The following is a 12,777-nucleotide window of genomic DNA, read 5'->3' on the forward strand; positions in this document are numbered from 1 at the left end:
CTATGGGGAAATTACACGCAGAAAACTCTGCGTACCTGCAAGTCATTTTACACTGAGTTAAAAAGTGGACATAAGTTTTCTATAAATCCCATCCACTTAGCTGGAACTGTAAAACACTGAGTTTTTGGCTCAGCAAAAATAGGCAGCATCAAAAACACACCAAAAGCACAATCCTTGGATATTTCTTCTCAATATTATTCAATGTTATTCAGCACATACTGTACAGTATATCTGATAATTCAATCTTTTAGATTACAACTCAAATTTACATCTCACTCTTACAATGTTTACACTTATGTCTTTCTTAACTGATTACTTCCTATTTTAAAAAGTTGAAAATTACATTTTATTCATTCACTGAATTATGCTCTATTCATTGTGAATTCTGTATGAATTTTTTGTACTAGATATTACAATACTAGATACCCATCACCTACAAATATAATTATTTCAATGAATTAGCATTAGATATAGTGTTGACATCAGCATTGAGACATTTCTAGTTATTACTCATGTTTTCATCTGCTGAGTCTCTCTCTGTGTCATAAAGTCTCGTCACATTTTCTTTAACAGACAGACAACTCTGCTCGTTAAAAATAGGTTGTACTTCATGCTTGCAGTGTAGTGAGTGACCTCATATAATGTGGCTAATAAGGCTACTAAAACTATAATGCTGTTTCTTCTTGCAACTGGAGACCACCAGCTGCTTTGGCCATTATATTACCACATCTAGGGCATAAGAAGGTGAGGGCTACAAGAAATATCATATAATTATAAAATAAGTATTTGTGATGATCGAGCGTGCACGTCACTGCTCATTACTAGTTCGAGCATCAGTGTCTCGTTACTCAGTGAGTATTTTTGAATGCTTGTGTGCAAGCTCGAGTCCCCACCCCACATGTTAGATAGCCAATAAACATTTGGGGATTGCTTGCAAGTCACTGTAATGCTGTAGCCATCTTGGTTGTGGCATTACTGTGATTGGCTGGCAGCAAAGCATCATCAGTTGTATATAACACCCGTGACGCCATACTCGCCACAGTTTACCAACCGACACAGCAAGAGTAGAGAGAGGTGCTGCACTGCTGAACTAGGCTAAGTTGTAGCTGTGTATAGACAGGGTTAAACATGTGTAATCTTTCTTTCAACTGCAATAACAGCCCTTATTAAAGCTAATTACAGTATAATCAATATTCATACTGCTGATAGCAGCACTTAGGGAGACATTGTGCTGAAGCGATAGTGTAGGACACTATAGGGCTAATTGCATGTCCTTTCTGTGGCAAATCATACCAAAAGCGCTTTTATTTCTCAGGGTTAATAATATTCTTTTTTGCTCTTAATCCTGCAATTTTTTTTCAGCAGGGAAATACTATACGCCATTTATACTGTGCATAAAAAACATACAGCCAGACTAGGTTGTTTAACAGTAGCATCGCTATATTGTTTCCTGCACTGTAACCAGTCCATCTGAGGTGGGCAAATTTCCTGTGATACTGCTGTTGCAAAAAAATCTCAGCCAGAAAACATTATATGCCATTTATACTGCGCCAGTTGTGTGTCAAACACATAGAGCCAGAATTGTTTTTTTATCAATAGCATCACTATATTGCTCCTGCAGTGTAAAAAGTCCATCTGAGGTGGACAAATTTTCCTGCGCTAGCAATCCTGCAAATTTTTTTCGACAGTAAAATATCATACAGCATTTATACTGCGCCAATTGTGCATCAAAATAATGAAGCTTATTTCTAACCAACAGACTTGGTTGGTTAGAAATAAAATCACTATATTGCTCCTGTACTGTATCATGTCCATCTGAGCTGGGCAAATTTTCCTGCGCTAGCATTACTGCAAAATTTTCTTTTTTTAAAAAGAGAAACATTATACACCATTTTTACTGCACTAGTTGTGCATCAAAATAAAAAAGCCAGACTTGGCTGGTTAAAAATAGCATCGCTATATTGCTATTGCTCCTGCACTGTAATAAGTCCATCTAAGGTGGGCAAATTTTCCTGCGTATTACTGAACATTTTTTCAAAAAGGGAAATATACAGCATCTATGCTTGCTGCACCAGTTGTGAATCAAAATAAAAAAGCCAGACTCGGTTGGTTAGAAATAGGGTTGCTATACTGCTTCTGCACTGTAACAAGTCCATCTGAGGTGGGCAAATTTTCCTGCGATACTAATCCTGCAAACTTTTCTCACAAGGGATATATTAGGCGTAATTTAAAATGTGCAAGGCACGTGGTAAGGGACAGGGAAGTGGGCGTGATGCTGATGGTGAGCGAGGAGGCTCAGGCTGTGGGCAAGGTGAAACTGTGCCTGCTGCAGGAGTACAACACACACACACATCATGTCGACTTAGCTTTCTGTTCGTCTTTGCAGGGGGACGCAGAACACCACTTTTGAAGCCCGAAAGGTCAACATCAGTTGCAATCACTGCAGCACTGCCTTGGACAAGCAGCAACAGATTTTGCTGATGCTAATCTGCTTAGGTGATAAACCGCACACTGCCGCAGAGTTGTTGAAAGGTCTAACAGACCAGACTAATCTGTGGCTGTCACCTCTGAACCCACTATCAGGCATAGACGTGTGTGACAATGGCCATAATATGGAGACGACTCTGAAACTAGGCAATCTCACACATGCACCATGCCTGGCCCATGTGCTCCACTTACTGGTTAAGCGGTTTCTCAAAACTTACACAGATCTGCCCAAGCTACTTGTGAAAGTGCACCACATGTGTGCCCATTTCCGCAAGTAGGCTACAGCTGCCGTCACCCTGGCAGTGTTGCACCAGTTCACCAACTGCTATGCGATGTCTCTTCACATTAGAACTCAACATTACATATGTTGGCGGCAAGGCTTTGTGAGCAACAGTGGGCAGTAGCTGAATACAAGCTGCAATATGCCCGGCAGTATACCAGTCAGCCTCCGCACATAATAGCTGATGAGTGGGCATGGATGTCTGACATCTGTGCGGTGCTCCAAAACATTGAGGACTAGGTCAAGATGCTGAGTGGCAATGATGCCATAATCAAAGTAACCATCCCACTTCTCTATCTACTGAAATGCTCACTGCTCACAATTAAAGAGGAAATTTTGCAGTGGAAGCAAGTTGAGATGGAGCAAGATACTATACAAAGTGATGCTACACAGCCCAGTCTCATCTCATACACTCAACACAGATTGGGTGATAATGAGTAGGAGGAACAGGAGCTGGTTCCCTGAGCCACAAATGATACTACCCACACCACCTTCATCCTGTCTGTTCAGCATGGATGGACTGAAGATGAGGAAAGGGAGGATGAATAGGAGGGAGAGGAGAAGAAGATAGACAGTCGTCCTGTTGGTGGGAGAGGGAAGTCTTGACTGTTGGCAGTATGGCACACATGGCTGAGTTTATATTCCGTTGCCTTTCCCATGACCTTCGCGTTGTACACATTTTGTTCAACACTAATTACTAGTTGGTCACCCTTCTAGACCCATGCTACAAGGAGAACTTTACATGTCTCCTTCCCATGGCAGAGAGGTCTAATAAAATGTTGCAGTACCAGAAGGCCCTAGTTGAAGAATTAAAAAAAATTCCCATCTGACAATGGTGGCAGAGGTAACTTTTCCTTGGATAACTAAGAAGCAGAGATGAGGAAGACTCACACCAGTTGTAGAAGAGGCAGGAGAACACTATCAAAGGTCTAGGTCAGTTTTCTCAGACCCTCCCATCACCCAGGCCCTGATGCGTGGGTCCTCCTCTGACAAGGAGGGGAAGTTTAGGAAGATGCTGAAGGAGTACCTTGTCAACCGTACCAGCGTCCTCCATGATTCCTCTGTGCCTTACAACTATCGGGTATCCAAGCTAGGCACATGGCATAAACTGTCTCTCAATGCCTTGGAGGTCCTGACTCCTGGCTTGCCCTGCTGCTAGCATTTTGTGTTTTTGGTGTCACCAGGGGTATTATAACTAGTGATGATCGAATAGCATTGTGCTCAGGTCTCCCCGAGCATGCTTGGGTGACATCCGAGTATTTTATAGTGTTCAGACATTTAGTTTTCCTAAATGAGCCTGATATGGACACGACACTTAGTTTTCTATATGCATCCTAATACTGTGTATGACTGCTCTCTAGTACTGATATGCACATTAATAAATATGGATATAATTGTTATATTTATGTATTTCATGTACTACTATATATATATTTTTTCTTTTTGCAACTTACCTTGGTTGCATGTGGGGTTGTACACATACAAGCATACCTGCATATATATATATATATATATATATATATATATATATATATATATATATATATATATATATATATATATATATACATTCTTTATCCAGATGGTTTTGCACTTATAAATCTTCATACATGAATATTTAAGCATGATTCAGATTTTGCCCTCTTTTACGCATTTAGATATTTGTTCTGGATACGCCACTGGCTAAACAACATCTGTGTTGTATTTTATGCGTTTCTTGATTTATCTCACTTTACTGGTCTAGCATATATTTGTGATCTTCAGGGGCAGACTTCTTTGTTATCTGTACATGTGCTATATGTGATCATATATTCATTATTTGGATTTATTATTTGGATTTATTTATTTTAGGATTCTTTTTCGTTTTCACATGTGCAAAAAAGGTGCAATCTGAATGGTGCTTATAACTATGTATGCAGGCATGCCGTTTTAATTCTAATATTACTACATAGTGTGTCTGCAAGTTTTTCGCTCATTCTTGAATGCATACTAAGGTGCAATTCAGGACATTCTCGACATTATATATGTGCGCATGCGCACTTATAGTTCTGAGTTTGTCATTTATTGTTTTTTTTCTGCAGTGGACAGGTAGGGTAGGATACAGCCTTATTGTGGGCTGGAGGGCCAGCATATTGATAGCATTTGGGCTTTTTAATTCTTTTTAAAACTGTTTGGCTTGTTTGATCCCTTTATTTTGTTCATACTTTGATTTTTTTGTGCTACTCGGACAACTCCTTCTCAATTACTATATTCCCCATGTAAAATAAAAACAGTCAGTACTCACCTCCGCTGCTGGCACCATTCCAGTGACATCGGTGCTGGGTCTCCCGGGACTCCTATGACATTATGTTTCATGAGTCCTGCAGCCAGTCAGCAGGTGCTATTGGGCCACCTCACTCACACTTCCTTTGAACAAAACTTACACCTGGAGGAAGTGAGATAGCACTCACTTCACCCATTCACCGGTAAGCCTATTTTCACAATATGTTGCGGCACCCAGGATGATTGATGGTTTCTCTCTCATGTGGGCACTTGGGGCTATGCTATATAGCACATTTTTATACATAGGCTTAGCTGGTATATACTTTGTATGGACATTCTCCTACTGATTACTCTCTATTGGGGATGATAAGAGCGGATGGTTCTTTCTGCATTGGATTGGAAATGACTGTGTAATGTGACATGTTACTGAAAGACGTTTTAATGTTTACCATATATGCTTTTTTTATATTTATATTCCCTGTGTATGCTCCTTGTCCTCCTTTTTTTACATATAATGTAAGAGGCAGAAAATATCATCATAAAGCAAATATACCAGGCAGTGAATCAGGGAGAAGTAATTATTATGGGGGTCTTCAACTACCCTGATATCATTTGGGGAGCATAAATCTGCAGGTCTAGCAAAGGAAACAGATATTTTACAACAATGAAAGACAATTACTGTCAGGGATGACAAAGAAGGTCCGAGCACCTTTGAAACGCGTTGAAAAGTTTGACCCTCTCGCACGCCTGTTCATCGGTTCACGTCACCCTAACCACGCCCCACACACACAACGCTACCTCACAGCAGCGTCTCTCAGCCATAGCATGCCGCCACTCATCTGTCCAACCTCCTAGCAGTGTTGGAGGCTTCCCCACCACCAAGGGAGGACGCTCCCTCTGTGGCAAGCCGCATTCTCAGTCTAACCTTGCTGCAACCCCTGCCGGACTCTTTACTGGCTAACTTTGGGAGCATACTCTGCATCATCCCCAGCCAACTGGATCTATGACTAACTACCATGCACCTATCAGACACAAGTAAGTTATTCTCCCTGCATACCAGCATTCTTGGCTAATTTACAGCCGTATGTAATGCATGTGCAGACTGTGAGCCCTCGCGGGCAGGGTCCTCCCTCCTTATGTACTCGTGTGCCTTGTTATCTGCTCATGTTTAATGTATTTGTCTATATTTGCCCCGTATTCACATGTAAAGCGCCATGGAACAAATGGCGCTATAAAAATGTATAATAATAATAATAATAATAATGTGCAGTAAGTTCTATGCAGGTGGTCTTTGCTTAGTTATTTAGTCCTGGCAGCTACATTCGGTTGCCGCAATAGTTGAACTGGGGATCTTTTTATTTCTAGCGCAGGTGTCTTTTTATATCTTATATCCTCCACTTTTATAAAGATCCTGAATAGGACCTGGGAAAAATATATACTCTATGGGAAGAAACAAGTGAGAAATTGGAAGAAACCATTATGGCTAAATAAAGATGGAAAGGACATAATAAATAAAAAAAAAAGAAAGCCTTAAGTAAATGAAAGCAATATGGTAGTAACAAAGTATTAAATATAAAGAAATTATAGAAAAAAAATAGTGCAAAAAACTAATCAAGGCAGCAAAGATTGAAATGGAGAAGCTCACTGCCAAAGAAAGTACAAATAATCCAAAAACATTCTTCATCTTGTGAGGCAGCGAGGGGACTCATGCAAAAGGGTCGTTATGTGTCCCCCAGGATGCGCATAGAAACATACTAAACCCGCTGAAGAGCATTGTAATTACAGCCACAGATGGTTAAAATGCAAAATAAAAGAGAGTGTGGACTTGATTATGCTATTTGACCCAGTAAGATTTAGGAAAACTTGACATGAGCTTTTATTTTTGGATCGATCTGCAAGAGGGTAGTATGGCGGATCTCTCCCTCCACTGCAGGTCTTGGGGGTGGCCCATGTCCACGATTCTCATTTAACCCCTTAATGACTGCTGATACGTCTTTTATTAGCGGCAATTAAAGGTACTTAAGCCACAGCACCGTTAATTAACGGTGCTGTGGAAAAAGTGTATAGCGCCCCCCCAAAGTCAGAATATCTCTGGGGTCTCAGCTACCAGGGGTAACTGAGACCGTATAGAACATGATTCGGGTCAGTTTTTACCAACCCTGGTATAACGGCAACCGCAAAAAAAAGTCAGATTTTCCATCTAATTTCTCTCTCCTCTGATGTGACACATCAGAGGAGAGATAAATAGGGTCCTCCGATTCTCCCCCGATACCTCCATAATCCCTGGATCCTTTAGCATCCCCCCATGAAGTCCCCCGGGCTGCCAGACTCTTCTTCCGGGATAAAATGACGGGGGCGTACTGCCGAGATTTGCCGGCCTGCACCCTGCAACAATAGGAAAATTTTAGGGTTAGGGCTAGGTTTAGGGCTAGGTTTAGGGTTAGGGCTAGGGTTAGGGTTATGGTTAGGATTGGAATTAGGATTAGGGGTGTGTTAGGGTTAGGTTTGTGGTTAGGGTTATGGTTAGGGTTGGGATTAGGGTTAGGGGTGTGTTGGGGTTAGGTTTGTGGTTAGAGTTTCGGTTAGGGCTGGGATTAGAGTTAGAGCTGTGTTGTGGTTAGGGTTGGGATTAGGATTAGGAGCATGTTGTGGTTAGGATTATGGTTAGGGTTGGGATTAGGGTTAGGGGTGTGTTGGGGTTAGGTTTGTGGTTAGGGTTGGGATTAGGATTGGGGTGTGTTGGGGTTGGGATCAGGGTTAGGGGTGTAATGGAGTTAGAGTTGTTTTTTTTTCACTGTTTAGGTACATCAGGGGGTCTCCAAACGAGACATGGCGCCACCATTGTTTCCAGCCAATTTTGCATTCAAAAAGTCAAATGGTACTCCCTCCCTTCTGAGCCCTGCCATGCCCTCAGTTTCTTTCCCCCACATATGGGGTATCGGCGTACTCAGGAGAAATTGCACAACAAATTTTGTGGTCCATTTTCTCCTGATACCGTTGTGAAAATAAAAAAAATAGTTCCAAAGTGATTTTTTTGTGAAAAAAGTAAAATGTTCATTTTTTCTTTCCACGGCGCTTTAGTTCTCGTGAAGCACCTGAAGAGTTAATAAACTTTTTTAATTTGGCTTTGCGCACCTTGAGGGCTGCAGTTTTTAGAATGGTGTCACTTTTGGGTATTTTCTGTTATATTTACCCCCCCCAAAGTCACTTCAAATGTGAGGTGGTCCCTAAAAAAATTGTTTTGTAAATTTTGTTGGAAAAATTAGAAATCGCTGGTCAACTTTTAGCCCTTATAACTTCCTAACAAAAGAATTTTGTTTCCAAAATTGTGCTGATGTAAAGTAGACATGTGGGAAATGTTATTTATTAAGTATTTTGTGTGAAATCACTCTAATTTAAGGGCACAAAAATTCAATGTTTGAAAATTGCAAAATTTTGAAAATTTTTGCCATATTTCCGTTTTTTTTCCACAAATAAACGCAAGTCATATCAAAGAAATTTTACCACTAACATGAAGTACAATATGTCAGGAAAAAACATTCTCAGAATCAGTAGGATCCGTTGAGTTTTCCAGAGTTATAACCAAATAAAGTGACAGTGGTCAGAATTGTAAAAAGCAGCAAATTGGCTCTGTCACTAAGGGGGTTAAACTTTCAGTTAAGGTTTCGGTGGTATCAGTGTTTGTTTTGCAAGCATCAGAGCAGGAGTCTCTGTGCAGGACAGGTCTGAGTGAGTCTGAACACAGGCCAGAGTAGGCAAAGGCATTGATGCACCCACCAGTGATACGGCGGTGTAGTCGCCCATGGCAACAGATTTGATACGGACTGTTATGGACGATCCAGCTGTGGACCGAAGGATAAAGCTTGAGTTATTTTTGTAAGTCACCAAATTCAGGACATTTTACTTTGACTAACCTGGGTCACTGCCTCTTTACTGCACTGTAGTGAAAAACGCTGCATTACAAGTTGTATAAACAGTAATAAACTTAAAAATGATACTGTTGGCCCCCCACAAAATAAATAATCTGGGTAAAATGATGAAAGAGGATGAGGAAAAGAATAATCTACTAAATGCCTTCTTCTCTCCAGTAGTTATACAAGAGAATCCTAGAACAGATGACATGATGAGGGGATACCATAAATTATCCATTAAATGTTACCAGGAAGTATGGCGCAGCCTCAGAATCGTTAAAGTAGACAAATCACCAGGCCCAGATGGCATACACCCCTGAGTTCTGCAGGAATTAATTATTGTGATAGGTAGACCATAATTTCTAATATTCAAAGATTCCATAGTAACAGGATCCGTACCACAGGACTGCTGCAAATCAAATGTGGTGCCAATATTCAAACAGGAAATTATAGGCTGCTAAATGTAACTTCTTATGTGGGCAAAATCCTTGAAGGTTGTTATAGAGATATTATCCTTTAGTATTTCAAGAATAACCTCATAACCTCATAAACCAACATCAACATGGGTATATGAGGGATCGGCCCTGTCAAACTAGTGTAATCAGCTGCTATAAAGAGATAAGTTCCAGACTGGACTAGGATAACGCCTTGGATGTTATCTGGACTTTTCAAATGTGATTGATACAGAGCCATATGAAAGGTTGGTCCATAAAATGAGAGAAATGGGACTAGGGGGAAATAACAATTGGCTCAGTGATAGGAAGCAGAGGCTGGTTATTAATGGAACACACTGTGATTGGGTCACAGTTAACAGTGGGACAGTACAGGGGTCAGCATGGACCATTTTTCTTTTTTAACATATTTAATAATGACCCTGTAAGTAAGGGAATTACAGAATAGAGAATATTTGCTGTTTGCAAACTTTGCAAGATAATTAATGCAAAGGAGGATAATTTAATATTACAGAGGGTTTTATATAAGCTGGAGGCTTGGGCAGAGAAATGACCATTGAAGTTTAGTGTAGATAAATCATTTGGGCTGGAGAAATAAAATGTACAAATGTACAATTGTGTACTAAATTGTAAAAGACTGAGTTAAACTGTCACTGAAAAAGACTTGGGCAAATGGGTGGACTCATCTTAGTGATCTGTGCCAGGCAGCTGCTGCCAAGGTAAATAACATTATGGGATGCATTGCATAGGCATACATGCTTTTGACAAGAACATAGTTTTGCATCTATGCAAGTCACTAGTGCAGCCACACTTAGAATACTGATTACAATTTTGGATTTAAGTGTATTAGAAGGACATAGTTGACTTGAATGGATGCAGACAAAAGCGACCAAGGTTATTAACCCCTTAGAGACCTTGGCCTTTTTCGCATTTCTGTTTTTCGCTCCCCTTCTTTCCAGAGCCATAACTTTTTTAATTTTTCCGACAATATGACCATGTGAGGGCTTGTTTTTTGCGGGACGAGTTGTACTTTTGGTTTTATCATATCGTATACTCAAAAACATGAAAAATATTCCAAGTGCTGTGAAATTGCAAAAAAAAGTGCAATTCCACAAAGGTTTTTTGGATCAAAGTGAGGGAAGCGACCTGAACAGTACTAGTATGGCTGAGGTCTCAAAGGGGTTAAAGGGATATTTTTAAGTTGTCAGCTCAAAGCAATGTTACAGTTACAGTTTCCTTACTTCCTGGTTTCTAACAGGGCAGTCTTTCATCTTTGAGTGACAGCTCTGGTCAATAGAATTGTAGTATTATTAGAACTATAACCAGCACAAGTTCTAACACATTCAGCTATTAGTGATTTGTTCTGAAGAAACACTGTATTTATACACAGAGATAATAGGTCATTTGAAAAAGCATGCAGCTCTGGAAAACTAGAGCAGAGAGCTGTGAATAAGAGACCTTCTGGGCTGGTGATTTATAACTGTATCTCTTCAGAAGATGAAAGGGAGAGGAGGGAGGTGAGCAGCTAATTGCTGTATAGAAATCAAGGGACCAGAGAGAGCTGATTGGAATGCTAAGAGTTAACTCCTCTCCATGAATGTAGCTACTGCACACTCTTGCCCAGGGTCAGGACATGCACTAGAGGCCAAGCTCCATGGAAACCAGCTGTACACTATGCCAGATAAAAGCTGTCTTTGCAGGAGAATGACAGCAGATAAAAAAGCAAGTTAATTGCAAACTTGCTTATTTTGATGCTGTCTAGTTAAAACATTGTAAGAAATTGAGAACACCGCTATAGAAGAAGATGTGGATTATTTTGAACTGTGTGATCAGGTAATCATTAGTTCTCAGTAAGCAGAACACCAACCTATGGGCAATTTTACTCACTCTCGGGTAGTTGATCTCAGAAAAAAACTATAATTTCTTTAGATTTTGTCCTAACACCAGTATTATGTAGCTATTCAATTTTTTTTTATTTTTCGGTGATTTATGCAGTATGCATACATCATCATCTTATATCATGGCATATTATACAGAAACATAATTAGGATAGTATAAATTCCAGTCAGTGGATATTAGCAGAGATGTTTCCGCAGATATCAGTTGCCAATGGCAAATCACTGGTTCCAGTCAGCTGTTAAAAAGACATTACTATTCAGCCAACAGGCAACGTACATGTGAGCTGTCAAGAGAAGCAGTTAATGCCATGTGAAATCAATAGTTCACTGCTTGGATGATGCTATTTCACCCCAACAGGTGGAGAAAGAGACCTTCATGCTGAGATTAAGTAATATGGGTGAGGGGACCGCTATTTTCAGACATGTAAAGCCGTTGACTTTGCTGCTATAATAAACTATTATGTCTCCTGCTTGTTCTCTAAGCAGCTGTATGTCACAGAAAAAAGCTTAACAGGTCATATTTCAGCCATTTCTTGACATATAACACTTCACAACCTGCAGTATAACAAGTCAATTTCACACTTATTATTGAAAAATCAGTACCGTGAACAGTAAATCTCATGTTGAAAGTGAATCTATCATATAAAATAATGGTATTAACCTGCAGGTATAGGGTTAAATTGCAGATAAATAGCATTCTGACATCATGCGGCGTCAGCACTGAGAGCCCCACTGCCAGGAGAAAATTATCTTTTATTCCTCCTGGCTGTGTTTGACTTCTAATCATAAGGATGGCACCGGCATGGTTTCAGCATAAAAGCCAGAGGTAAGTGCCCAGAAAAAAAGAGAAAGGCTATGTTTTTCGCTGTAGTTTTTTGTGCCACCCCCACTGTTCTGAGCTAGGCGTTTATCTATGTAGCTTCCTGTGGACAGGTGGCTGAACAGTCGGGGCCCCTGTCCTGCTCTGCCCTTATTCATATTGAGGTCGACTGATAAACGGTAAGGTTTTAATACTAGAGATAGGCTACGACTGTCCCAACTGGGTACACTTTGTAACAGTGGGATGGATGGCTTTTATACATTTCGTTTAATCAAAATAGTGTTAACCAAGTACCCTATGCTATTTACACGTACTATTACTGTTTAATTATTTACCGTATATACTCGAGTATAAGCTAAGATTTTCAGCCCATTTTTTTTCCCTCTCGGCTTATACTCAAGTCATTGTCCCAGGGCGTTGGTGGGGGAGGGGGAGCAGCAGGAGTGGAGACTGTCACATCATACTCACCCTCTCCTGACGCGGTCTCTGAACGTCCCTGCTTCTCACATTGTCTCTGGTGCCTGCAGCTCTTCCTGTGTTCAGCGGTCACATGGTACCGCTCATTAAAGTAATGAATAAACCGCTGAACACAGGAAGAGCTGCAGGCACCAGAGGCCATCTGAGATGCAGAGACCCCACCAGGAGGGTGAGTATGACGGGGGAGGGT

At 40.5% G+C, this 12,777-nt stretch overlaps 1 protein-coding gene across 1 annotated transcript in view; it reads right to left on the minus strand.

Moving 5' to 3' along the window:
• Positions 1 to 12,777, minus strand: part of SYNPO2L (synaptopodin 2 like) — a 193,113-nt gene that overhangs the window by 80,344 nt on the left and 99,992 nt on the right. The window lies entirely within an intron of this gene.

Source organism: Ranitomeya imitator, chromosome 2, assembly GCF_032444005.1.
Source record: "Ranitomeya imitator isolate aRanImi1 chromosome 2, aRanImi1.pri, whole genome shotgun sequence".
In the NCBI taxonomy this organism is placed as follows: domain Eukaryota; kingdom Metazoa; phylum Chordata; class Amphibia; order Anura; family Dendrobatidae; genus Ranitomeya; species Ranitomeya imitator.